Source organism: Leguminivora glycinivorella, chromosome 11 (assembly GCF_023078275.1).
Source record: "Leguminivora glycinivorella isolate SPB_JAAS2020 chromosome 11, LegGlyc_1.1, whole genome shotgun sequence".
Classification (NCBI taxonomy): Eukaryota; Metazoa; Arthropoda; class Insecta; order Lepidoptera; family Tortricidae; genus Leguminivora; species Leguminivora glycinivorella.
Genome location: NC_062981.1, coordinates 23,324,642 through 23,351,551, shown reverse-complemented (window position 1 = coordinate 23,351,551; position 26,910 = coordinate 23,324,642). Strand labels below are relative to the sequence as shown.

General features: G+C 37.1%; 1 protein-coding gene and 1 non-coding gene across 2 annotated transcripts in view; both read right to left on the bottom strand.

Annotated features, from left to right (window-relative positions):
* Positions 1 to 26,910, bottom strand: part of LOC125230869 — a 739,902-nt gene that overhangs the window by 302,704 nt on the left and 410,288 nt on the right. The gene's annotated exons all lie outside the window — the stretch shown is intronic.
* On the bottom strand, positions 3,513 to 3,586 carry Trnas-cga. The gene has a single exon. It is a non-coding gene; the product is annotated as a tRNA-Ser (tRNA).

The window sequence follows — 26,910 nt, the reverse complement described above, 5'->3', positions numbered from 1 at the left end:
GATTTAGTCCGGTAACCATAAGATCGAGTTGAAGTAGAAAAATAAAATATATCCTGCGTTACTGCCAAATGAAATAAATAAAAAACTTTAAGTAGGTACATGCTAGATAAATTATTTCAGTCTATTTCCTTTCCATTTTCTTTTCCTCTCCACCCGCAAAAGGAAGTCATGCACTACCCACTGCACAGTCATGCAGTGCATTTCTAAATTGCGTCGCATAATGTATTCAAATGCTGGAATTTCCGTTTCACATTTATTTATGCATAAAAGTTACAGTCTGATATTCTGTAGTATTTTTAAAGAGTAGAAAAATACTTTATATGAAAATTCACGTGAAAATTTTAACAATCTGTTGCCAATTAAAAAAGCAGAAAATACAACTTGTACCATTTTATTTTTAAATCCTAGCGCATACAAGATTTTTTGCAGAAATTGCTTAGTTCCCTGGTAACGAAAGATCTGGTGACTTGCTCACTCAGTGTTTTTTTTTTAATACCACGTTGTTGGAAAACAGGCATACGGTCCGCCTGATGGAAAGCGGTCACCGTAACCTATGGACGCCTGTAACTCAAGGGGGTGTCACATGCGCGTTTCCGACCCATTAAAATCTTGTACACTCCTTTTGCATTGCGATACGACAAATAAATGCTGGCAGCATTGGTACAATATTTCAAAGTCTTATTATAGATTTACGCTAAGCATGTAGTTATTAAGTCTTATATTATTTTGTATTATTTCTCATATTAATAAAAATCATTATATGTGATTAAGCAGTTATAATATAGTATTTTATGCAACTGGTGGTTAAAAGAGGTCAAAAAAGGTGAGTGGCGTGGGTAACAATTTGAGGCGAAGCCGAAAATTGTTAATAAAGACGCCACGAGCATTTTTGACTCAGTTAAACACCGTTGCATACAATACTTTTTCTACGACCAAGCACTTATTTTGAAAGAAAATTATAAATCAACAAATACCTACTTTCAGTCATCTTAGTTATCTAGTGGACCGCCTACCATTTTGAATAAATGCAGTTTGAGTGCAATCATGAAAATAAAACTGTCTATGGTATGGTTCTTTGAAGCCTGGCCACTAAGACGAATCGAGCCGAGTTGAGTCGAGTTCTCATACATTTGAATGCGATTCGACGCGTCGCCAATGAACGCAGTAGAAAACGAAGGAGTCTCGACTCTGCGAATTGGTTTGTTAAGTTGGTAGCAATGTATTTACTGAACTGTAACAGCTATATCGTGCTACTGCTACTAAATGTTTTCAGGGTATAGACTAGATAGACTTGTCCTGACATCTTTTATGTAGGGTTTTAAAGTTCTTTGCACGACCTTGTAACTCACGAATAACAGTACGGGAGTAGAAAAAATTATGAAGACATTTTCAAGTCGTGTTCACACGCAATTATGAGGCAATAAAAGAAGATAAATGCGAAGCGTGAGATTCTGGGAGCGTTAGCGTTAGTTTGACGCACACAGTCACGGCAAGGAGGAAGGACATACTAGGAACTTTTTTCGTACATTATATTATCAAAAAATAAATATTACATTTTTTTGACATTTGATCCTACCGATTGCGCCAACAATTTTTTTTTCTAAACCGTAATAACATATAGCATTTTTATCTGATTTTAAATTTGAATCGTTTTTGTAATAAACCAAGGTAAATTTTGTTTGTATGAAAAAGAAAAGTTACTTTATTTGGTATAGGTTTTAATTAGAATGAGTCGTAATACAGGTATAGTCACCGGCATAAATAAGTGATGATTTCTGTACCTTGTCACTTTAACGTCATGTCTGAAATGTCGTACGAAATTGTCAAACGATTTAAAGCGACAAGGTACAAAAATCATCACTTATTTATGCCGGTGACTGTACTTATGTTGAACACTGAGCTTTACTTTTATAAAATAATTTCACAATATTGAATTATTAAAACCACACACTCAAAATATCTTCAGCTCATATTTTTATTTGAGTAAAAATAATATCCTGGGAACAATGCCTCGCGCAAAGTTATTAGGCTTAATATATGAGTAGACTGTAGGTTTTTTTTTGTTGCTTTGTTTATAGTTTTGTGTTAGTATGTAAGTGTATAATTTGTGTGTTTTTGTAATTATATAATATGTGTTATTAAGATTATGTAAATAAAAGAATTTTAGTACAAAAAAAAAACAGGTATAAGCAACTGTAGCAATGGCATATTGGTGCCAAATATATTAAATCAACTAGACCCGAATAAGAATAACCTAACCACAAAATTAAAATTTTGAAAAAACCCCCGACTGCGACATAGTAGACCGATTTTCATAAAACATGGCTAAGAACACTCCCGACTAACTCAGCTTTCAGACAAAAAAACTAAATCTAAATCGGTTCATCCGTTCGGGAGCTACGATGCCACAGACAGACACACACACAGACAGACAGACAAATAGACAGACAGACACGTCAAACTTATAACACTCCGTCGTTTTTGCGTCGGGGGTTAAAAAAAAAACGACAGAGTAAAAGTGCGAAAATCAAAATGACCCACTTATCTATATCCCAGCTATGTAAACCTATTTCCCCGCGTCCGGTGCGCCGCCAGCCTTAGCACAAAACACGCGAGCATTTCCTGAAGCCTCGAGCCGCTTCCGGTTCCGGTTGTAAAAAGAGCCGCGGATACGATATTAGGGGGCGAAGATGTTTGGCTGCTGAATGTGGCTTTAAACAGGAAAAAGTTAGGTTTATAAAAAAAAAGCCTTTTATTTCTGGTAATAAATAACTTCATCATTATCAGCCTATCCTCGTCCACTGCTGGACATAGGCCTCTCCTAATGCACGCCACTGCTCCCGATCTTCAGCTAATCTCATCCAGCCAACACCAGCCAACTTGCGGATGTCGTCACTCCATCTTGTCACAGGGCGTCCTGCACCACGTTAGTCTCCACTCAAGAACCTTTCGGCTCCATCGACCGTCTGTCCTGCGACTAACGTGACCAGCCCACTGCCACTTCAGTTTGCTAATCCGGTGAGCTATGTCGGTAACTTTGGTTCTGTGACGGATCACATCATTTCTGATGTGATACCTCAGAGATACCCCGAGCATAGTCCTCTCCATAGCTCGTTGAGCGACTTTAAATTGGTGGACCAATCCAGCAGTGAGTGCCCACGTCTCGGCGCTCGGTCTCAGAAATAACTTAATCTAATCTAACATTCCTGTTATGATATACTAGAACCCTCATTTGAGGTATAGGCCTGGCTCCAATTGATGCGGTCTTGGGCTACCCACATCCAGTTTATCCCCGCTACCTAAACCAAATCGTCTTTCCAACGTGCTAATGGTCGGCTCCATTTTCTTTTTCCATCTGGACCCCTCCAAGCTGTCGTTTGCATGGTCCATCTATTATCCTGGAACCTAGCAACACAGAAAAAGTTAGGTTTAAAGAAGAAAAAGTTAGAAAATGACAATTATGTACTGAAAGAGATACCAAACACGGAAGAAAAAGCGATCAAGCCCTCTAGTGGCGAAGCCGGGAATCGAACCCGGGCCTCCAGCTATCGCGGCTGACGTGTTAAACCGCTACACCACCTCGACCGCCGTGGTACCCATCGAAATTCTGTAGTTTGTCATCTCTGAAGGCTAGGCGCCTTTTACTAATTTATAAAGGTGAGGAATGTGTGCTTAATATTAACACATGGTAAACTAAAAATATCTACAACAAAAAAAAAACAAAAATATAACGGCGCGCGGTTTATTTGATTCGATTGTTTTTCAAATTGTTTAATTGTCGGGTAGTTGCGATTGGTTTATGACATTTGATTTATTTTAAGAGCGGGTAATCCCGAATGGAGTTGTAAGTGTCACGGCTGCGCGGGACGTCATTCATTGACTGCGCCCCGCACGAGATGGTTGCTTACAAACCCATTAGCTCTTGCTTATGATTTGTAATCGTAATTTATTTTTGTGATCATCGAATGTTTTTGTCGAAAATTAATTTTGATAGTAAACACAGTGATTGAACAGTATCGTTTGAGTGTTATTTAGTGAAAACCTGCACGTGCACGCCCACGCGACATGAATATGTCGAACACGCCTTCGGATACGCCTGTTCGGCCTCCCAATATCCCGACAAATAATAAACACTTAATCATAACAAACTACAGAAATCTAAATATATAAAAGAAGAAGCTGACTGACTGACATATCAACGCACAGCCGAAACCGCTGGTCCTAGATATTTCAAATTTGGCACGTAGGTTCCTTATATAGTGTAGAGGAGCACTAAGAAAGGATTTTCCAAAATTCACCTCCTAAGGGGGTCAAATGGGGGTTCAAAGTTTGTATGGGGAAACAAGATTAGTTTGACTATTTTATTCGAAACTTCACAGGAAGATTCCTTAAGACATATGACTGAATACGTGTTTCAGGTTTTTTGAAAATTTAACCCCTAAAAGGGTGAAAAGGGGGTGATAAAGTCTAAAAATCAATATGGGTATAGTTTTTATGGTTTATCGGGTCGCTGATCACGATAAATACAACGTTTTTAAAATCTAACGAGGCGGAAGTGAAATAACTTCTCCCCTGTTGGGGTGCAATGGGGTTTAAATATCAAAAAAAATATATAAAAGAAGATATTGACTGACTGACTGACATATCAATGCACAGCCGAAACCGCTGGTCCTAGAGATGTCAAATTTGGCACATAGGTTCCTTATATGGCGTAAAGGAGCATTAAGAAAGGATTTTTAAAAAAATTCTCCTCTTAAAAGGGTGAAATGGGGGTTCAAAGTTTGTATGGGGAAACAATGTTAGTTTCACTGTTTTATTCGAAACTTCACAGGATGGATCCCAAAAACATATGACTAAAGACGTGTTTCAGGTTTTTTGAAAATTTAACCCCTAAAAGAGTGAGAAGGGGGTGATAAAGTCAAAAAACTAATATGGGTATCGTTTTTACGGTTTATTGGGTCACTGATCACGATAAATACAACGTTTTTAAAATCTAACGAGGCGTAAGTGAAATACCTTCTCCCCTGTTGTAGTGCAATGGGGTTTAAATATCAAAAAAAATATATAAGAAGAAACTGACTGACTAACTAACTGACATAATATATCAACACACAGCCGAAACCGCTGGTCCTAAAGATTTCAAATTTAGCACATAGGTTCCTTATATGGCGTAGAGGAGCATTAAGAAAGGATTTTTAAAAATTCTCCTCTTAAAAGGGTGAAATGGGGGTTCAAAGTTTGTATGGGGAAACAAGATTAGTTTGACTATTTTATTCGAAACTTCACAGGAGGATTCCTAAAGACATATGACTAAATACATGTTTCAGGTTTTTTGAAAATTTGACCCCTAAAGGGTTGCAAAGGGGGTAAAGTCAAAAACACAATATGGGTATCGTTTTTATGGTTTATCGGGTCGCTGATCACGATAAATACAACGATTTTAAAATCTAATGAGGTGGAAAAGAAATTTTCTCCCCTGTTGTTGTGCAATGGGGTTAAAATATCCAAAATAGCCATAAGTATAGGTATAGTTTTTATCTTTACTTCTGGTTCAAGAGATTTTAAATTGACACGGAAGTTCCTTAGAGGAGCACTAAGAAAGGATTTTTCAAAGTTCACCTCCTAGCATGATAATTTGACAGGGGCAAGGACAGGGACAGGGACAGGGACAAGAACGGGATAGGGATAGGGTTAGGGATAGGGATAGGGATAGGGATAGGGATAGGGATAGGGATAGGGATAGGGATAGGGATAGGGATAGGGATAGGGATAGGGATAGGGATAGGGATAGGGATAGGGATAGGGATAGGGATAGGGGTAGGGATAGGGATAGGGATAGGGATAGGGATAGGGATAGGGATAGGGATAGGGATAGGGATAGGGATAGGGATAGGGATAGGGATAGGGATAGGGATAGGGATAGGGATAGGGATAGGGATAGGGATAGGGATAGGGATAGGGATAGGGATAGGGATAGGGATAGGGATAGGGATAGGGATAGGGATAGGGATAGGGATAGGGATAGGGATAGGGATAGGGATAGGGATAGGGATAGGGATAGGGATAGGGATAGGATAGGGATAGGGATAGGGATAGGGATAGGGATAGGGATAGGGATAGGGATAGGGATAGGGATAGGGATAGGGATAGGGATAGGGATAGGGATAGGGATAGGGATAGGGATAGGGATAGGGATAGGGATAGGGATAGGGATAGGGATAGGGATAGGGATAGGGATAGGGATAGGGATAGGGATAGGGATAGGGATAGGGATAGGGATAGGGATAGGGATAGGGATAGGGATAGGGATAGGGATAGGGATAGGGATAGGGATAGGGATAGGGATAGGGATAGGGATAGGGATAGGGATAGGGATAGGGATAGGGATAGGGATAGGGATAGGGATAGGGATAGGGATAGGGATAGGGATAGGGATAGGGATAGGGATAGGGATAGGGATAGGGATAGGGATAGGGATAGGGATAGGGATAGGGATAGGGATAGGGATAGGGATAGGGATAGGGATAGGGATAGGGATAGGGATAGATAAGGATAGGGATAGAAATAGGGATAGGAATAGGGGACGGGGACGGGGATAGGGATAGGGGAGGGACGGGGACAGGGACGGGGACAGGGACGGGACGGGGACGGGGACAAGGATAGAGATAGGGACGGGGATAAGAATAATAGGGGATTGGGGTTGGAATAATCGGTCGGCAATCGATATCTAGGCAGTGTAAAATGTAGGTGGCTCAGTGGGAAGGGATTAATAAGTAGGCATCGGCGAGTATCCTGCATCCGTAATAACTATTACATTCAATGTGCTGTAGAAGATCGTTGTTTGCTTGCCTTTTATATATTTACGTTTGCAATAAGTATAAGCAAAATGGAAAAAAATTGTAAGCGATAATGCAAGGAAGTACTTTTTACCCTACCGACCATAGCGTCGAGATACTGGCTATGTGGGTTGTATGAAGTTTCCCCAGTATAAATATTTATATAGGTAAAATACATACATACTCGTACCTACTACCTACGCTGTGGTCGCTGTGTAACAATTCTACAATCATTGCAAGAATTTATTTTAAAACAATAGTAATATGTGTAAGGTACAGTCAGCCAAAAAAGTGGTTTACCACTTAGATATAGATAATAGAGTCGAAAAGTGGTAAACCACTTTCTTGGCTGACCGTACAGCAAATAGATCAGTTACAATGGCCCCCCAGTCGAGAATTGCCCCGCTTTACCTTAATCGAAATAATCGCGGACAGATGTACCTACAAAGAAACCTACGGATCCAAATGAAAATCTTATTTTTTGTAAACGTTTCAATAAGAATACTTTTATTACGCGGGCGAAGCCGCGGGTAAAAGCTAGTAATTTATACATCCTTGAAATAAATTGAGAAAAAAAAGAAAGCTTATAAATTACTTCCTATCTTAGTCTAAACCCCCACATTTTTACCTAAACTCAATAAAACTCCACCAAACTTTATGACATTTCTAGCATCGAACCCCAGATACGTTAAGGGGAGGTACGGTAGTCGACAATTTATATACCATTAGCGCCTTTGTGTTTCCACCTCCAATGATATCTCTGACAGGTCAAAATCACCTTTATCACAAGGTCTTAAAGCCCATAGTTTTGATAGATATATGAAGCTTAATGTGTCAATGGATTGTGGAGTGTACGACTTAGATATAAAAGTTGGATTTGCTGAGAATGTGTGGAATGTCTTATCAGACATTTCTTTAAATCTATGATATCATTAAGCTTACCTTCAGCTTAATGATAGATTTAAAGAAATGTCTGATAAGAGCCTTTGAGTAAGTTGCAGAGGTATGGATTGGTAGAAATTGTAAAGACGTATATTTTCGAAGGTAGATTGTGAGATAGAAAGTATATTTTTTGCTATCGGATGATAGAGCTCTGGAAGAGGAAGACATGCTGTGCCCTGACTGAGATAGGGACAAATGAATGATCTGACGAAAGAAAGACGACCTATTATTTCATGTCCACTATTTTTATTAGCGGGGCAAATCTCGACTGGGGGACAATTGTAACTAATCCATTTTTTCCATTAATTTATTACACTATGATGTTGAGTTCTACATGTATTCACTGAACACGCCTACATAATATATAACCGGTGGACACCCTATTTTAACACTTTCGAAACCGGGCTCTACGCGGCGCTACGACATTTTCGCTACATACGGGGAAACCCATGTAATCGGCTACGCTTCTACGAGCGGTGTACCCGACAGTCGGGTTCTTGGTAGCGAAAGTGTTAATAATGCAAACATTGTAAAACATGGAAAAAATGGACCAGTTATATTTGCCCCACAGTCGAGATTTGCGCTGTATCTTATGTGTACTTCTTTGTGACTTGGGCCTTGAGTAGCATCTTTTATTACAGTATCAAACCGTAAAAGTATAACATTAAAGCACAGGTGACAAATATCTTTGATCGTAGCTACGAAGAACCCAAAACTGAAAGAGTGGGAATTCATCTTAATAGAAACGAATCGAGAAGGATAATTTTATTGGTTCTTGCAACACTAAACTTACTAAATCAAAAAAAATAATAATTAAATATATTTACCCACTACTTAGGTGTTTTTATACCAATAAGTGTAATAAGAAAAAAAAATCGCCAAATTTTTAAATTTATTACATTCTTGTTCATTCGTGTCTTGTAGGAGGTAGGGCATACTGTAGGAGGTAGGGCATAGTGTAGGAGGTAGGGCATAGCGAATGATATTCCGCTTTGTGTGGTAGTTCACAGCACAGCGGATATCGTCTCGCTCGAATCTAGAGCAGAGCCCAACTGGGGTAGTACCTCCGCCTTACAGAAGACCGCAGCCAAATAGCACTAGACCCTACTCATAGTGTTGTGTTCCTGCCGGTGAGTAAGGCTGCCAGAGCTCAACGAGGGTGCGGTCCTGATGACGGGAGGACTTACGGAACTAACTTGTTCCGTATATTGTCCTTTAGAGTCGTCGGCAACCCGAACCCTCCTTGGAACTTGTACACTCCTTTTTGCTGTGTACTTAACACAGCAAAAGGGAATGTACAAGTTTCTAATGGGGTGGCAACGCGCATGTGACACTGTTTGCGTTGCATGCGTTCATAGGTTACGGTGACCGCTTTCCATCAGGCGAACCGTATGCTTGTTTGCCACCGACGTAGTATAAAAAAAAAATTCATAATTCGCCAAATGAAAAAAACAAATATATTACATTCATAAACAAAACATTCTTCTATTAATCAGTATAAAGTTAGCTCGGACGGTTTCTAGCTTATACCCATAATGAACTAGGCAACTATTTAAACAAATAACAAGTACTTACTTCCTCTCCCTTCCTGTGTAATTGCTCTACAAAACTAACATATATTAAACACAAATAGTTGTGTGGCTGTATGTCAGTCTGAAGCGCCCTCTGTCCGCCATTATTGTTATTACACGCGCAACTTTACTGTACGGTGTCCATGATTCTGGCCGGAGTGGGACATTTTCCAAGTCTCTTAAAAAAAGACAGTCACTGTGAACACTGCTGTGAAAAGTTGGGAGCTTGATTTTAATTACAAAATTATACAAAGCTGAGTAAAATGACTTTTACAAACGAACATTTAACTCGCGGTTCAGGGTGCGTAGCCGAATGGCAGAAACGCTCATGAAACGAAACGCTCGTAGACATCTATCTCTATCGCTCTTGCGTATTGGCGCGACAGAGTTAGTCTACCTTTCGCGGCGTTTAATTTTCGTTTCGCGTCGTAGAAATGCCATTCGGCTACGGGGCCTGGATCACTAGCCCAAGTTCTATCAATAGAGCTACCGAGCTATAAATGAAATGTTTACTGTGTCTAACGAGGTTAAAATTGGTGTCATAAATACAGCTGAGCATATTACTGACGTTTATTAACAATGTTGAAATTACCAAATCCCATAGTTTTCCTTAAATACCCTAAACAACTAATAACTTGGTTTCGCGACAGCAAGTGACCGAAAAAATATTCAATTTATTAAATTTTTTTTTCTTCTCAAAATTCTACTGATTTTCAGTTAAAGTGCGACTTTTGTATTTAAATTCATTCATAATTTTTCTGTAGTAGGATATTTCTTTCTTATTTTGTACATAAATATATTTATTAATATTTTTAAGCGGCCCTACTCCCCTTTTCCCCTTTAAATTCATAATTTTGTAAAATTATTATTAAGATTGTTAATAATACTTATCCCAAAGTTTTCCCAGATCGTGGTCACCCCACACAACTAGTTGACTCCGCGACGGCAAGCAACCGGCAAGTTATTTAATTTGCTCGCAGTAAGCGAACACTTTGACAAGTTGACTGACGTGCCATGCACCGTGCTAGTCCCTCTATAACATCCGATAGTATTTGATAATGTAGAATTTGTATATTTAAATATACGGATGCACTTTTCTTAATACAGAGTAAATAAAAAGGACCGCTCAAACTTTGCATTCAATATTTGAGGTCATAATGAAAAAAAATATGGAACCAATGCTGAAATCGTGCAAAAAATTGGCATTTCCATAGAAATTAGCGGCATTCGGAATGTATGGAAGAGTAAATTCAAAAAAACGAAAAGAAAAAAAAAAATCTGCGATTTCAGCTTTTGTTCCATAATAAACGTTGTTCATTATGACCTAAAATGTCACTTTGCAAAGTTTGTAAGGTCCTTTTTATTTCATCGTGAATATCGATTGGCGCCATTGGCGACATGTTTTGAGTCATTTTAAGGAGACTCTTCAACATGCATGAGAGCTTGTGGCGGCTACACTTCACCTTCCATCAGTTTTAATTATTTTTTATAATTACATAAGTATTGCTATTATGGCTAAAAAAACCTAAATAGTCGCGCACCTTGCGGTTTCAAAGGAATTTCCTCCCGCGAAAGCTCCGGCTGTGGAATGAGCTCCTGCCGAGGTATTCACGATGAACTACAGTATGGGGTTCTTCAAAAAAGTAGTGTACAAGTTTCTAATGGGTCGGCAACGCGCACGTGACACTCCTTGAGTTGCAGGCGGCCATAGGTTGCGGTGAGCGTTTCCCATCAGGCGGGCCGTATACCTGTTTGCCACCGACGTTGTATAAAAAAACAGTAAAAAGAACGTAAGATTAATCTTACGAAAACATAAGTTAGTACTACTCGTATTTGGAACATTTTGTCACGTTATTATCACCATTCTGCGTTTTTGTTATCTCGTTATCAGGTGGTAAATGACAGGTTGTATCTTTTATAGCATATGAGTGCTTGAGGATATTACGACATAAATGGAAAATTTGCTTGGGAAATGAGTATCGTTATAATAATAAGATTATGAAATTGTTATTACTTACTTATTTTATGCTCAAAATTTAGTAAAATTTGTATTTTGGACAGCGCCTGATCAAAAATAAAAGCAATTATTCTTTGGAGCCGAATTGTATCTAATCGGTCAAAGGCTCAATTATTTCAGTTTCTCATTATATTTAGTGTCATTTGAGGTTTCTTTAAACATACTTTTTAACACTGAGATAATACACAGTAGTATCATGTCTACATCGTTTTAAAATCTAATTTAAGATCCATATCAAATTTAGAATCTTACCGTTAGTGGGTGATCTGTAGCTATAAGTTACCGGTTCATTAAAGCCAGACCGCTCGAGACCGGAGTTACATTAGCATATTGACGAGTTTAACTGCCCCGTGGTGTTGAGTTAACACTTGGACAAGTTAAACCTGCTTTACTGAGCTATGATACTTGGCGACAGTTTATAGTGATCAGTGTTGCTAAACGTTACCGTTACCTTAGATGTCACGGGAAATATTTATGTAATTTTTTTATTCTAGTTTGAACCGGTTCATAATAGCTTCGTTGTTCATTTTCTCCATAAATGTTGTGTCAGCCACACGCACACAGTTCCATTTATGGTAGGTAATAATCAGTAAAAACCATGTTATCAATGTTGCAATTCAATGTTAAAAAAAGTATCTACTGTAATTTTACCGATGGTGAGCAATATATTAACATAATTATCAATTGTAGCGAGAAGAAGATGCCAAATAAGCAAAACTTGTATCACGAAAGTGATCGCCTGTTAATTTCGTAAAAAAATACCTCAAATTGGTGTTTGCCTTTAATTTGTATCAGGCGCTACCCAAATAACCAATTCTAGGTAAACTAATTCAAAACCAACCACACATCGAGTCGACATTCCCAAAAGTAGGGTTCCTCAAAAACAAAATCCTCGAATTAAATGCTAACCAAATTACTGATCCTACTTAAGAAAAGTATAAAAAACCAACCACACAACGAGTCGACATAACCAAAAGTAAGGTTCCTCATTAAGAACAGAGCCTGCTCCACAGACTGCACGTAATGGCGTCAGATTAGCATACTGACTTGTGTAACTGCCTGCCCGATCCTGCTATATTGCCTGCTGGAACTTAGCAACGTTTCTATTGCAAAGTAGTTGAACAAGAAAGAAACGATGATAACACACGTGGCATTTTAGAACAATATGTCATATAAGGTGACAAATCTGTCATAATAAATTGAGCATTCAAATTTAAATAAAAAATATATGTAATCTTAAATTGTATTTTTACACGTTTTAGAAACAAATTGTTAGACTTGATCTTATATCTCAAAAACCGGCCAAGAGCGTGTCGGGCCACGCTCAGTGTAGGGTTCCGTAGTTTTCCGTATTTTTCTCAAAAACTACTGAACCTATCAAGTTTAAAATAATTTTCCTAGAAAGTCTTTATAAAGTTCTACTTTTGTGATTTTTTTCATAGTTTTTAAAAGAGGAGGGGGGGGGGACGCACTTTTTTTCCTTTAGGAGCGATTATTTCCGAAAATATTAATATTATCAAAAAACGATCTTAGTAAACCCTTATTCATTTTTAAATACCTATCCAACAATATATCACACGTTGGGGTTGGAATGAAAAAAAAAATCAGTCCCCACTTTACATGTAGGGGGGAACCCTAACAAAACATTTTTTTTTTCACTTTTTATTTTACCACTTTGTCGGCGTGATTGATATACATATTGGTACCAAATTTCAGCTTTCTAGTGCTAACGGTTACTGAGATTATCCGCGGACGGACGGACGGACGGACAGACAGATATGGCGAAACTATAAGGGTTCCTAGTTGACTACGGAACCCTAAAAAACACATACGATACAACTGAACGTTTCCAAAATTAACGTAACGCGTGAAAACGGACTGAACGAAAGAGTGTCATATTAGCATACTAACTCGTGTAACTGCCGCTCGATCCTGTAACTAAATGTTGATCGAGGTTAATGTAACTATGGGAGTTTTGCGAGTATATGTATTTGGGTGCTTTTTTTTTCCTTTTTTTTTTAGTATGATGCGTAGTATTTTATGCGAATGATAATAAGTTTGGTTAACTAATGATAAAGGCCTGAGCTACTAAGAAATGAAATCTGAAATTATATTTCTTTATTTTTAACTCCCGATGCAAAAACGACGGCTGTCTGTCTGTCTGTCTGTCTGTCTGTCTGTCTGTTTGATTGTCTGTCTGTGTGTGTGTGTCTATCTGTGGCATCGTAGCTCCCGAACGGATGAACCGATTTCGATTTAGTTTTTCTGTCTGTCATATACTCATTCTAAGAAGGAGCTGACTCGTTTGAGATTCAAACGTTCGTTTCAAGTTTTAAAATTTTTGCTATGCAAATGCACATGACAAGATATGGCTATGATATTTGACATTCTATTGTAAATAAAAAAAAAGTAAGTTTATAATAAAAAACCGAGGATCGACGAGGTCCAGAAAGACCTGCGTGACCTTCAAGTGACTGAGTGGCATCAGATTGCACAGGATAGGAGCGAATGGCGGAATCTAGTGTCGGAGGCCAAGATCCACTTCGGGTCGCTGAGCCATCGCAGTAAGTAAGTAAGTAAGTTATAATAAAAAAATTGATTGACTTCAAACTTTCTGTAACATTAAACCTTATTTTTATCTCACCGACTCTTTATGAAGAAGGAACACGCGATTACCTATCACTAGTTCTCGTATAAGCATCGTTGGAGACATTAACTCGCTTTACGACCCGTCTGCAGCTGCCGGTCGACTTTACTGCCCAGTCTTCAAGCCTTTCATTTCTGATCCAATTACATTTTTATACGCGACTATGGGGACGATGGTGGCCTAGCGGTAAGAGCGTGCGACTTTCCATCCGGAGATCGCCGGTTCGAACTCCGGCTCGTACCATATGTGCGTAATGTCATTTTGATATCTGCCAGTCGTTTTTCGGTGAAGGAAAACATCGTGAGGAAACCGGACTAATCCCAATACGGCCTGGTTACCCTTCGGGTTGGAAGGTGAGGTGGCAGTCGCTTTCGTAAAAACTAGTGCCTACGCCAAATCTTGGGATTACTTGTCAAAAGCGGACCCCAGGTTCCCATGAGCCTGTGAGTGTCAAATGCCGGGATACTGCAATGAGGATGATGACACGATTATGGGGACTGATATTTGGATTGTATTTCTTATAATAAGTTTCCCTACCATAAACTTATTAAAATAAACACAATACAAAATTTAAATTTTGAAAAAATCCCGGACGTTGTACCGATTTCCATGAAACATTGCATGGTTAAGAACACTAGCTCCCGACTGATTCAGCTTTCAAATTAAATCTAAATCGGTTCATCCCTTCGGGATCTACGATGCCACAGACAGACAGACACGTCAAATCACCCCGACGTTTTTGCGTCGGGGATTAAAAAAACACTTATGGTACGACTCCGACCTCCCGTTTGGTCGTCTGTACGTTTGTCCGTCTTCCTGTATGTATGTCTGTCTGAATAAGTGTCTGAAAGGTACTAATTGTCCGATTCTGTAGCCAGTCTGTTTGCTTTTCATCTATGTGTCTGTCTAAATTTGAATGTATTTTCTGGACCGATGCAACCATCAAGAAATCGGACAATTCACTGATAATATAGCAGGTAGTTTTATTATAGATACGAGCAAGCAAATGTTCCATGAGGTGATTCGTATGTTCCTTTGTTTTCTTAATCATAATAAAACTCACATCGCGTTGAACTAGATCACCAATCACAAGCTTTTGCAAAACTATCCTAACGCCGTGTCTTGCGTGGGCGACGGTCGCGCGACCGTCGCCGTCGCGTCTCATAATTCCATTTCGATACGGTTTGATTTCGTATGCGTCGCATCGCCGTCGCGCGACCATCGCGCGACCGTCGCCCACGCAAGCCACGGCGTTATACTCCTAATTCGTTTTGCAACCAAACTTCAGGGTATGTAGCCAAATGCACACTATATCTTAGGAGCCCCTTTTAGAAGAGGTAAGGCATAGCGAATGATATTCCGTTTTGTGTGGTAGGGCACAGCACAGCGGATATCATCTCGCTCGAATCTAGAGCAGAGCCCAACTGGGGAAGTCCTTTCGCCTTACAGAAGACCGCAGCCAAATAGCACTAGACCCTACTCATAGTGTTGTGTTCCTGCCGGTGAGTAAGGCTGCCAGAGCTCAGCGAGGGTGCGGTGTGCTGATGACGGAAGGACCTAAGGAACTAATTTGTTCCGTCTATTGTCCTTTGGCAACCCGAACCCTCGTTGAAACTTGTACACTCCTAATGTATAAGTTTCTAATGGGTTGGCAAAGCGCATGTGACACTTCTTGAGTTGCAGGCGTCCATAGGCTACTGTAACCGCTTTCCATCAGGTGGACCTTATGCTTGTTTGCCACCGACGTAGTATTAAAACAAAATTCTATCACTCTTCCGCTCCGTATTGGCGCGACAGAGCCAGACTGCCTTCCGATCGGCGTCTAGCTCCAACGATTGTCAATTTGGCTAGGCAGGCAGGAAACGGTCAACTTTACAGCCAATGTACTGCAAATACTTCAAAAATTCTCTCTGGGTAACAATAATATCGATGGAAGTACTGAGATATGATGAAGTTGGAGGGTTGAATGGAGGTTAAGTAAAACTGGTCATTGTGAATGATGTGTGTTGTATTGTCAATAATCAATACAGAAGAGAGAGCAAGTAAAACTAAACATACTTTATATAGTAAATTATTGCTTACATGCTATTTTATTCACATACGTGTGTCACATATATGTTGCAGACAGTAACGTTAAGTTACTGTTAAAGTGTTAATTAGGGATATACTACTTGAAGAACGAATATAGTCGCGTGTCTTCTTATTACGCAGTGATATTCCTTGCACACGATTCGAATAGAAATCTATTCCTCGTGTCCATGTCTTTATGAAAAGGCAAAATAAGTAAGTCTATTTTCGTTATTGCACCATAAAGATAACAGATTTACAAATAACAGAATTACATTCAAAAAATCAAAAATCAAAATCAAAATAATTTATTCAGCAAATAGGCCACAGGGGCACTTTTACACGTCACATGTTACATTGGTATTTAAAAAATATTTAAAATTGAGTTGAAATTACAATTGATACTATTATATACTAATTCTAAGTTCTAACTAAAGTTAACTCTATACAATTAATTAGAGATGTAGAAGGTCTCTAAAGGTCTCAATTACAACCAAGAACTACACTAAATTTTAATATAAAAAGTAGAAATATAAAAAAAAAAGTCTAAAATTACTTTAGAGATGCAAATGACTCTAAATGTCACAACTAAAAATAAAATTTATATCTAATTCTCCTTAGAGATGTATATGGTCTCCATGAGTCAAAATCATATATTTAAAATATTCACTAAAAGAAAGGAAACAAACGACAACCGAACAAAGTGTCCTAATTTAATAAAAATTTGAATTAAAGTTACTAAGTTATAACAGCCCCAGTAAGCTTAAACAGACCGGTCTTCACAGACGGCACCCGTTCACGAGTATGACGCGTATCTCAGCCATCGCCTCCCTCAACCTTTATTCGGGAAGGTGGCGACCCGATCAACGACGCCACCGCAACAAAGACTTTTAAGTGTGCATGACATGTTCAAGCTGCCAGGCTAAATTAAATATTCAAATAATAAAACATAGCTGTAAGACACTATATTCTGTGCTCGTATGTTACAAAGGAAGGAAATATAGATTTATACAATAAAATTAAAGTAAGATAAACATTAAACACATAATCTTGGATATGTATAAGGTCTCCAAGTGTCCACAACTAAACTTAAATAAAAACAATATAATCAGACGAGAATATGTTCTCATACGTCAATTGAACACTAGTATGCTTAATTACACAATGCAGAGAAAATGAAAAAAAAAAAAAATATATACGACTTCATTCATCTATTGACAAGCAACCACCTTAAAGGCATCCCTATCATCTATAAAATCCTTCACAGTGTAGTACGCCTTACATAACAACAAACGCTTAATGCGTGCTTTAAATTTGTCAAATGGCAAATCCACAATATCGGTTGGTACTTTGTTATAAAAACGTGTACAGTTCCCGACGAAAGACGTACCAACCTTACGGAGACGGTGGGCGGTCACAGCAAGTTTATGTTTGTTCCTTGTGTTATAGTTATGGATGTCACTGTTAAGCTTGAATTCGTGGATGTTTTTCCGAACATACATAATATTTTCGTATATGTATTGAGAGGCAACGGTAAGAATGTTCACCTCTTTGAATTTTTCTCTTAAAGATGCTCGACCGCCCAATCCGTAGATTGAACGGACAGCTCGTTTTTGCAGCACAAAAATAGCCTGAATGTCTGCAGCTTTTCCCCATAACAGGATCCCATATGACATAACACTGTGGAAGTAGCTAAAGTATACCAGCCTGGCCGTCTCTACGTTTGTTAGTTGTCTGATTCGCCTTACTCCGTAAGGCGAATCAGACATAAAGTTATGATTTCTCTATAAAATGCTTACCTAGGTGTTTACTCAATTTCCCGAGAGATGTCACTTTTGCTATTTACAACTAGCTAACGGTATGTTACCGTAGTTTATATGAGAGATTTTAGTTATTTTTGTATCGATGAGAGAAGACCTGTGTGGTATTCAGTTCAGCCGATTAAACGTACTTTTGGTTTATTATTAAACTGGGCGTTTGGGTTGTCTATTGTTTGCCCGACAGTCATTTAACATAATATTCATATGCCCGAATCTAACTTGCCTGAATTTCATTTGCCCGAATGATTTGTTTACCATAAAAATTGTATGACATACTGGTTGTTTACCCGAACATTACCTTCCATAATCATACAATGCCATACTATTTGTTAGCCATATTATTAAATGCAATAATATGGTTTAATATAATATTCAAACGCCATAAGCAATTCTTGCCATATTAATTGTTTCCCATATTATTACCTAACCTACTTTCTGATAGCAGTTTCATTTTCCAGGGGGTCACATTTCTAACCTAACCTAACCTACTTTCTGATAGCAGTTCCATTTTCCAGGGGGTCGCAGTTCTAACCTAACCTAACCTACTTTCTGATAGCATTTTCATTTTCCGGGGGGTCACAGTTCTAACCTAACCTAACCTACTTTCTGGTAGCATTTTCATTTTCCAGGGGGTCACAGTTCTAACCTAACCTACTTTTCAAGCAGTTTCATTTTCCAGGGGGTCACAGTTCTAACCTAACCTAACCTACTTTCTGATAGCAGTTTCATTCTCTAATACTTCTAGTAGTGTCGTCTCTGTGATAATTACGCATTTCGATGATTCTGCCAAATCACATTATGGAAATTGACTTTTCTGGTCGCTAATTTGGATGACAAATGATGGTATGGAATGTGGTAATTACTGATTTCGATGATTCTGACAAGTGACATTATGGAAACTGACTTTATGGGAAACAAAGTTTCTGGTACTTGATTAATATAGTAAACAATGATTATGGCATAAGATGTTATGAGAAACAATTTTATGATTGTTTAATAGGGTGGCAAATAAAATTATGGCAAATGAAATTCTGGCAAATGGGGGTATCCCGGGCGTTTGATTTAAGGCTTTTCCCTTTCGAGACCAGAGTTCAAAGTTAAACAGTTTCGTTTTAGGTTTAATAACATATCGAATGTAAACAAACTATATTTAATATTACTAATACACATACAAGAATGTCACCCACAATAAATAGATTAATGAATATGGAACGACTACTCGAGATTTAGCAATTTTCGAACCTTTATTTCAATGGTAATGGAGTCTAAATTGCAAAGATACCAGTTTGGTCGACATTATGCAACTCACGCATGATATGCAACTCGTGCAGTAAACGGTTAGTTAAGATCTGCTGCTATACAGGGTGGGCGAGGAGATGTGAAAGTAATTAGAATAATTATTAAACGTCTAGGATTAAAATCAATTGTTTTGTTGTAAACTTTTATTGTTTTTATTTCATGTTCTTTTATTTACTGTTTTTTTTTTAATTAAGTTTCATGGCGCATTGGATTTATCTGTAATGTCATTGAAATGTTTTCAAATAAATAAATAAACAAAACGCTTTACGATTGAAAATTAAATTTGATTGACAAATATAATTTAGCAAAACTTTTATTTAAAATTTATTCAGTTCCTTGTCTTTATATTATCTTAAAACCCACATAGTTTTATTATTCATTCGTTTTTCTAAGGTCAGTCCCTGGACGCTTTTGTGGATATTTTTTTAAGACGCTGATTAAATAAAATGTCATCCAATTTTTTAAATATTAATAATCATATTATTAATTTCATCCAAATGTATCTCAGTTATTTACCTGATCGCCATTTTTTATTTGTTTATATTTTTTAATATCAAGTACTTTATTCGTTGTAAAATAACTCTGGAATGAATGTAAACTGTTTTTTTTTAGAAAAAAAAAAAATCAAATGCACCATGTAAATAAATAGTTTACACCTGTTCTTCTAAGTCACCCTGTATGACGTGCAGTGTTGATTGAGATATGCGTTGGGGGGATAACGATGCCTGTAGGATGCACCGGGAATTAGAATTACTGTTTGACTTTATCTGCATGATTAACAGTGGACAGTACACTATATCATACGTAGTTTAGGACTCTTCTTCCAAGTTACCCTGTATTTCGTATAATGATGTTAAAATTTATTAAACAGTGATCATTATACTATACTTATTATTCCAAAACAATAGTGTAGTTTATAGAGTTTATAAGTTAAGTGAGTACATAAATATAAAAAAAAAACCCCAGAGATAACTAACCTTCTTGGTATAACTTTGTCGCATCGGTGCGGACGTTATATCCTTTATCACGCGACCATGTTTGCCTGCTGCCCCAGTCGAGATTTGTCCCGCTGTGTACCTTATGTACATATGATCTTTGTTTAGATGGGCGATTATTATTCTTATAAATAGTTATAGTAAGCGGTCACAGTTTAAAAGTTACCGTAACCGTAATTATATTGAATTATTATTTTGAGATATGGATACGGGACAAATCCTGAATTAAAACTGGCTAGTATAGCGCATGTAGAATAAAGGCCCCTGTTAATGTCAATGCTTTCAATTTGCCTACAAACACGACGGACACGCCGAGAATTAATGGCCAGAGGTGTCTGCGATCGGAACACAAAGATTATTTATACTTGGTAAAGCTAGGAAAATACCTAACTCATCATAATACTTATTCTGAAACAAGTCCCTAATGCTTATAAGTGGAAAAAATACTGTTTTGGGTAAGACTAATAAAGAGTTGATTGAAGACACTATATTTTCGACATTTTCAAAACTACGACGAATATAGTTTACAGAGTATACCTAGTTAAAGATTTTTTGAAGTTCTGCATTATACTTTTCATAATGAAGAGTTACACCCGGTGCACGCGTTAACGGACCATCGCATAAGTGCATAGTCTAAGAAATAAATTTAATCAAATTTGTGATTCTAACACTATTTATTTTCTACATGAATCACATTCCACATTAGCCTGTCTAAATGTCCATTAAATGACCAATGGGGACCTAATGGTACCTACAGTTCCCAAGTATACTTTTTTTCTTGTTCGTCTTCTATGTCATAAAAATAAGCTTCATTTTGAAATAATTACATATGTCGTTCAAGAATGAGCATAATTTTAGGAATTATGAAGTACTCGGTAGATAAAAAATAGATTTTTTTCTCGAATGAAGGGTATCATAATCTTTGCCAACACCAAATAAGTAGAGGACAGAAGGGTAAAAAGGGGTAAAAAAGAGTTATCGCCACCCGTCGGCGCGTCGGCATTATGATGACTTATGCGCATAATCCGCGCACACAGGATCAGTCGCTAATGATTTAATACCGAATTTATTGCCATTCTGCCTTTTTACATCTCTATTGTGTATTGTGTAAAAAAAGCCAAGGGTGCTAGAGATTTAAACCCTTGAGGCCTTGATGTTTTTGGTACTTTTGGTACAGGACAGTACAAAAATGGTGCAGGTAATTTTGGACGATATAAAAAATATTAATAGACAAATTATGAAATTATACCAACCGTAGAAAAATAAACATAAGTATTAGTGCCGCCAAATGGAGACATCTCAGCGTGATACTGGTGTACTGGTGGAGGTAAAGTGCATTTGTTAGTACCGAAATCGATTTTGATTTCATCCTTGCCAAGCTTTTTCAAACATGAAGATTTTGTGTACCTAATGTTCTACAAAAAGTATAGTACCTACAATAATAAATAACTGTGATATTTTATAAGTACCTACTATACATTGTTTTGAAGAAGTACCGAATATGCTCCCCCGCTGTTCAAATTCTTATATACCTATTCACTTTAAAGACATCGTAACATATCTAGATTCCCTCATAAATTTCTTAAAACGCAGCGCTCTTTACGTTAATTTATATACATTTTCCATTTCTATTTGAATTTTACCAACCCCGTCAAAATTCCCTCCATCCCCAACTTACCCGGAATATTCTCAACTCCAACACAAATAAGGCACTAATTAAGTTAGGAGTTGTATGGTTCATTTTTAATCCAGACTTTCTTGCAGATATTCCGCTGAAACTCCAGGTGGTCTGGAGCGAGGCTGCGTGACTAAAGACGGGGTTCATATCACACCGAAATGAATGTAAAGTAAATAAATACTTTTTGTGCTGTTTTTAATTTCTGTCTATGATTATTATCCCTGTATACAGGCGTGAACAGTTCTGGTATAAAGATCAACGGTTGGGAGAAGCGTCACAATATGAGACCTGAGAGAGAGAATGGCGTCATGACATTAATGTCGGTATTGTAGGTATATCAAAACATGACAGAAACTTAATAGCTAGAGAATTTAAAACACTTTGCGGTGAATATAAACGGAAATAACAGTAGATGTGTATGGTCGTCATTCAGTAGAGCGAAGAAGAGACTGAGGACTTAACCAAGGGCTTCCACTAACGCACGCAATTTTAGCTTTTGGACACTTAGAGACTTTATACATCTCTGAGATTTTGATTATATTTTATTTTAAAATAGATATATTCCTTACTTTAATGACCTTGTTGTCGTTTGATTAAGTTAATGTTAGTTTTTTGGACACTTAGAGACCTTATACATCTCTGAGATTTTGATTATATTTTTAAACTTAATTTGTAACCTTGATTGGCCCTTATTTGTAAACTTGATTTGTTCTTTAATGATTGACAACTAGAGACTTGTACATCTCTTGAAATGTGTAATTTAGCTGTTCATTTTCTGTATTTTTTTTTTTGTATTATTTGACAAAGGTTTTTACTTTTAAATATTTTAATTTTATAAAATTTGACTCTTGGAGACGCTATACATCTCCATGGATTATTTGATTAAGTATAATATTTTTACTTGTAATATTCAGTCTTTTACAACTATTGAAGTATTATAGATTTCTTTTATCTTTGTATCTGTTTGCACTTTCTTTATGTATTGATTATAGTTAGTAATAATATGACATTTAGAGACTTTATACATCTCTAATTCTATATCAGTGTATAGCTACTTTGCTTATGATTAATATTTTTAGTTAATATTTCTATTAATTTCATTTGTTTAACTTTAATGAATACTCTGTAATGTTGACATGTAAAAGTGCCCCCGTGGCCTATTTGCTGAATAAATGATTTTGTATTTTTTTGTATTTTGTATTTTTTGCACGTTTCGAGCTCATCTACGATAGCTGTCTATCATTTGTGATAGTGCAAAAGCGACGTAAGATATGACGACGCAAGATATGTGAAAAAAAACACGACCACGATACGGCCACTGCAGAGCGCAGAAAGAACATGAAAAAACTGCTGTTAAGCTCGCCCCGAGCATGTTCACTCATCGTTGCTTCACCGTATAAGTATACGCATCGGTGTGACATGCACACTGCTGGCAGGGCTCGTCGCTAAGTGCATTAGCGTCGCTAAGTGCATATGCTTCGTAGGACCGTATTCAATCCTCATAACTCGCTTCAAACAACAAGAATGGTTTTTCACTGAAGCGGTCGTAAGCGCAAGACCATTGGTTGTCAACCAGCAGAGTGAAGAAAAGACGTGAAAACTGGCCTTATACAAGAACTAGCATAGACGCTCGCTCCAAGCGCAGAGCGTGCAATGTCATTTCTGCTTCAGTAGACCGCCTCTTGTTTTACCTCTTAAGTTGTTGTTTATACTTGCTATGTTGTTTCGTGTATTGAGGTGGGCAATAAAGAGCATTTGTATTGTATTGTATTGTATAGTATACGCGTCGGTGTGACATGCACCCTGATAGCAGGGCTCGTCGCTAAGTGCATTACGGTGTCATTAGCTTTCGTAGGACCGTATTCAAGCCTCATAACTCGCTTCAAACAACGCCCAAACCTGTCCTTAACGTCACACTCTGAAAGCGTTCTTGGTGGCGTAGGCTGGAGATAACTTTTGGAATTGTTTTTTGAAGCCATATTTAATTTGGTTTTATATTGTATGTCATTTGTATGCCTTTCTATGTCAAGGAACATTTTCAACAAGCAGAAACATCAACGAAGGATGCTACTAATCTTTTTAATTAGTGAAATAAGGTACAGAGGGGCAAATATCGACTGGCGGGGAATTGTAACTACTTAATCCATTTTTTCCATTATTACACTATGATGTTGAGTTCTACATGTATCCTCTGAACACGCCTACCATAAAATCGAAATAAGATGTCATATATTAAAGAAAAAATAATTTCATCAATTTGATTTGTTCCCATAGTTACGCCTACCATAATCAATATAATTATATAACCGGTGGATACTATATTTAATAATGCAAACATTGTAAAACCTGGAAAACATGGACCAGTTACTTCCCCCCCCCCCCCCGTGTTGTTCCGCTGTACCTTATACCTTACCATATTTTGGGTGCGACATAAATCATGGTCCTCTAGAAAATGGACCCAAACTCCGTGGGTCTTTAATTTTACCACTTTTCAACTTATATCATAAGATCTTCAAAGCATTAAACTACCAAAATGAAAGTAGACTATGCTTTTCGCAGAAATTGTAGGCTGGCTCAAACTAACAAAACACGTTTTCTTAACAGCCATTTATCTGAAACAGAAAGCCAGCCTCTTTTTCATTACTTAGTATTCATTTTATAAAGAAAATAAGACTTGAATAATGTTCCATCAAACAGTAAGTTTTCGGTTCCTTTCACTTATTTATTGAGACAGGCTGCCTTTAATCAACCTCTTGTTGTTTGTGAGAAAAAAACAGGTGTTTGAGATGTAAATTTAGTTTCATTCGTACGAACATAAACATATCTCCGGTGTATACATACATACATATAATCACAACTGTATCCCATAAAGAGGTAGGCAGAGCACATGAACTAATAAGTTTCATTGCCACTTTTGGCAAAAAGGGCTTGAAAGAAATCCAAATTGTGACATTGCAATGACAGGTTGCCAGCCTTTCGCCTACGCCACAATTTAACCCATATCCCACAGTCGACTTCTACGACACCCACGGTAAGAAATGGGGTGGGTGAAATTCTTAAGCCGTCACCACACGGGTATAAAGTTAAATAACTGGCAAGTACATTATAACCAGGCTCAAACAAATATTCTGCCGTCCTATCACTAAAACCCATCAAACCCACAAATGATAGTTTTGAGATATGGGCAAAAAACATAAAAACCCATATCTCTAGGAAATGTGTTGATTTAGTCCAGATTTCTTTTATTCTTAAATTAAAACTAAATTCACGCTAACATTATTTAAAATCAATTTAATTAAATATTGTTTAATTTATTAGAAATTCGCCATTTTGTGTTTAAGTTATGCAAATAATTCCTAAAATATGTATGATTTTACTGTTAAAACACGGTTAAGTATACTTTAGCCGTTTTTTAGGATTGAATAATACATAAAACATGGCTTAATAACGGCAAAGTAAATTTACGTGTTTATAGTAATCGTAACTGAGCATTGCATAATAATCTAAAAACATAGCTTAATAACCGCAAAGACACTAAACAATTTTATACTATCGTATATGCTCTAAAAAAATGCTGTAACCGTTTTTAGGGTTCCGTAGTCAACTAGGAACCCTTATAGTTTCGCCATGTCTGTCTGTCCGTCCGTCCGTCCGTCCGTCCGCGGATAATCTCAGTAACTGTAAGCACTAGAAAGCTGAAATTTGGTACCAATATGTATATCAATCACGCCAACAAAGTGCAAAAATAAAAAATCGAAAAAAATGTTTTATTAGGGTAGCCCCCCTACATGTAAAGTGGGGGCTGATTTTTTTTTTTCATTCCAACCCTAACGTGTGATATATTGTTGGATAGGTATTTAAAAATGAATAAGGGTTTACTAAGATCGTTTTTTGATAATACTAATATTTTTGAAAATAATCGCTCCTAAAGGAAAAAAAAGTGCGTCCCCCCCCCTCTAACTTTTGAACCATATGTTTAAAAAATATGAAAAAAATCACAGAAGTAGAACTTTATAAAGACTTTCTAGGAAAATTGTTTTGAACTTGATAAGTTCAGTAGTTTTTGAGAAAAATACGAAAAACTACGGAACCCTACACTGAGCGTGGCCCGACACGCTCTTGGCCGGTTTTTAAGCTATGCAATGACTACTAACATCGAAATAATTTGTATGCATTCCTAATCTAAAAGCCCGCTATATGACAAACCAGCGACGATTACTAGGTTTTAGCATTGTCATTCTTTTTAAAAGGAGTTTATCATTTTAGCAATGTCCCGTTTACCTGCAGTACCTGCACTAAGTTTCAAGAGCAATTCAATTTGTTAAATGAATAAAAGACAACTCGTATGATATTGTAACCATTTATTTGCATGCATAAAAAACCTCGTTATAAGTTATGTTACAAAGTAACATATTTAAACTTAATATAATATTCTAACATTAGTGAAAACTAACATAACATTAATATGAAACAATAAAATTCGCTTTTTACATTGCAACAAATCAATTTGCTATACCGACACGGCGAAAGGTGTCGCTCTTGGATATCCAAAGTTATTCGTATTATTACTATAATACACTATTCAAATAATGTTTTTATTACCGAGTTATATAAGGTTAAAAACGGTTGACATTGGCAGTTCTTACAAAAAGAAACACGGATTTCATTTATTATTCGCCAAGCAAGTGAAAATAGCAATCTTTATTTATTTTATACTTCAAAAATTCAAAATACATTTAGGATTGTTTGACATAATAATTTTCTCTCTTTCCGCTTGATTCCGTTCTTCTTAAAATTTATTTTTCTTTTTTTGTGCGTTTGGTTTTCGACAGTTGTATTATTAATATTAATATTACGAGTGTATAGTGCTCTATATCGACGGTGGTTCTACATCGATAAATGATTATATGTACTTATGTGTAGGTCAGTCCTCCTTTTCTGTATGTAAAACTTCTGGATTTGAAGGGTCTGAATGAATTGGTACAGCAGAATACTTATATATATCATACATCTTTTTTTTTTCTTTAAACTAGAATCA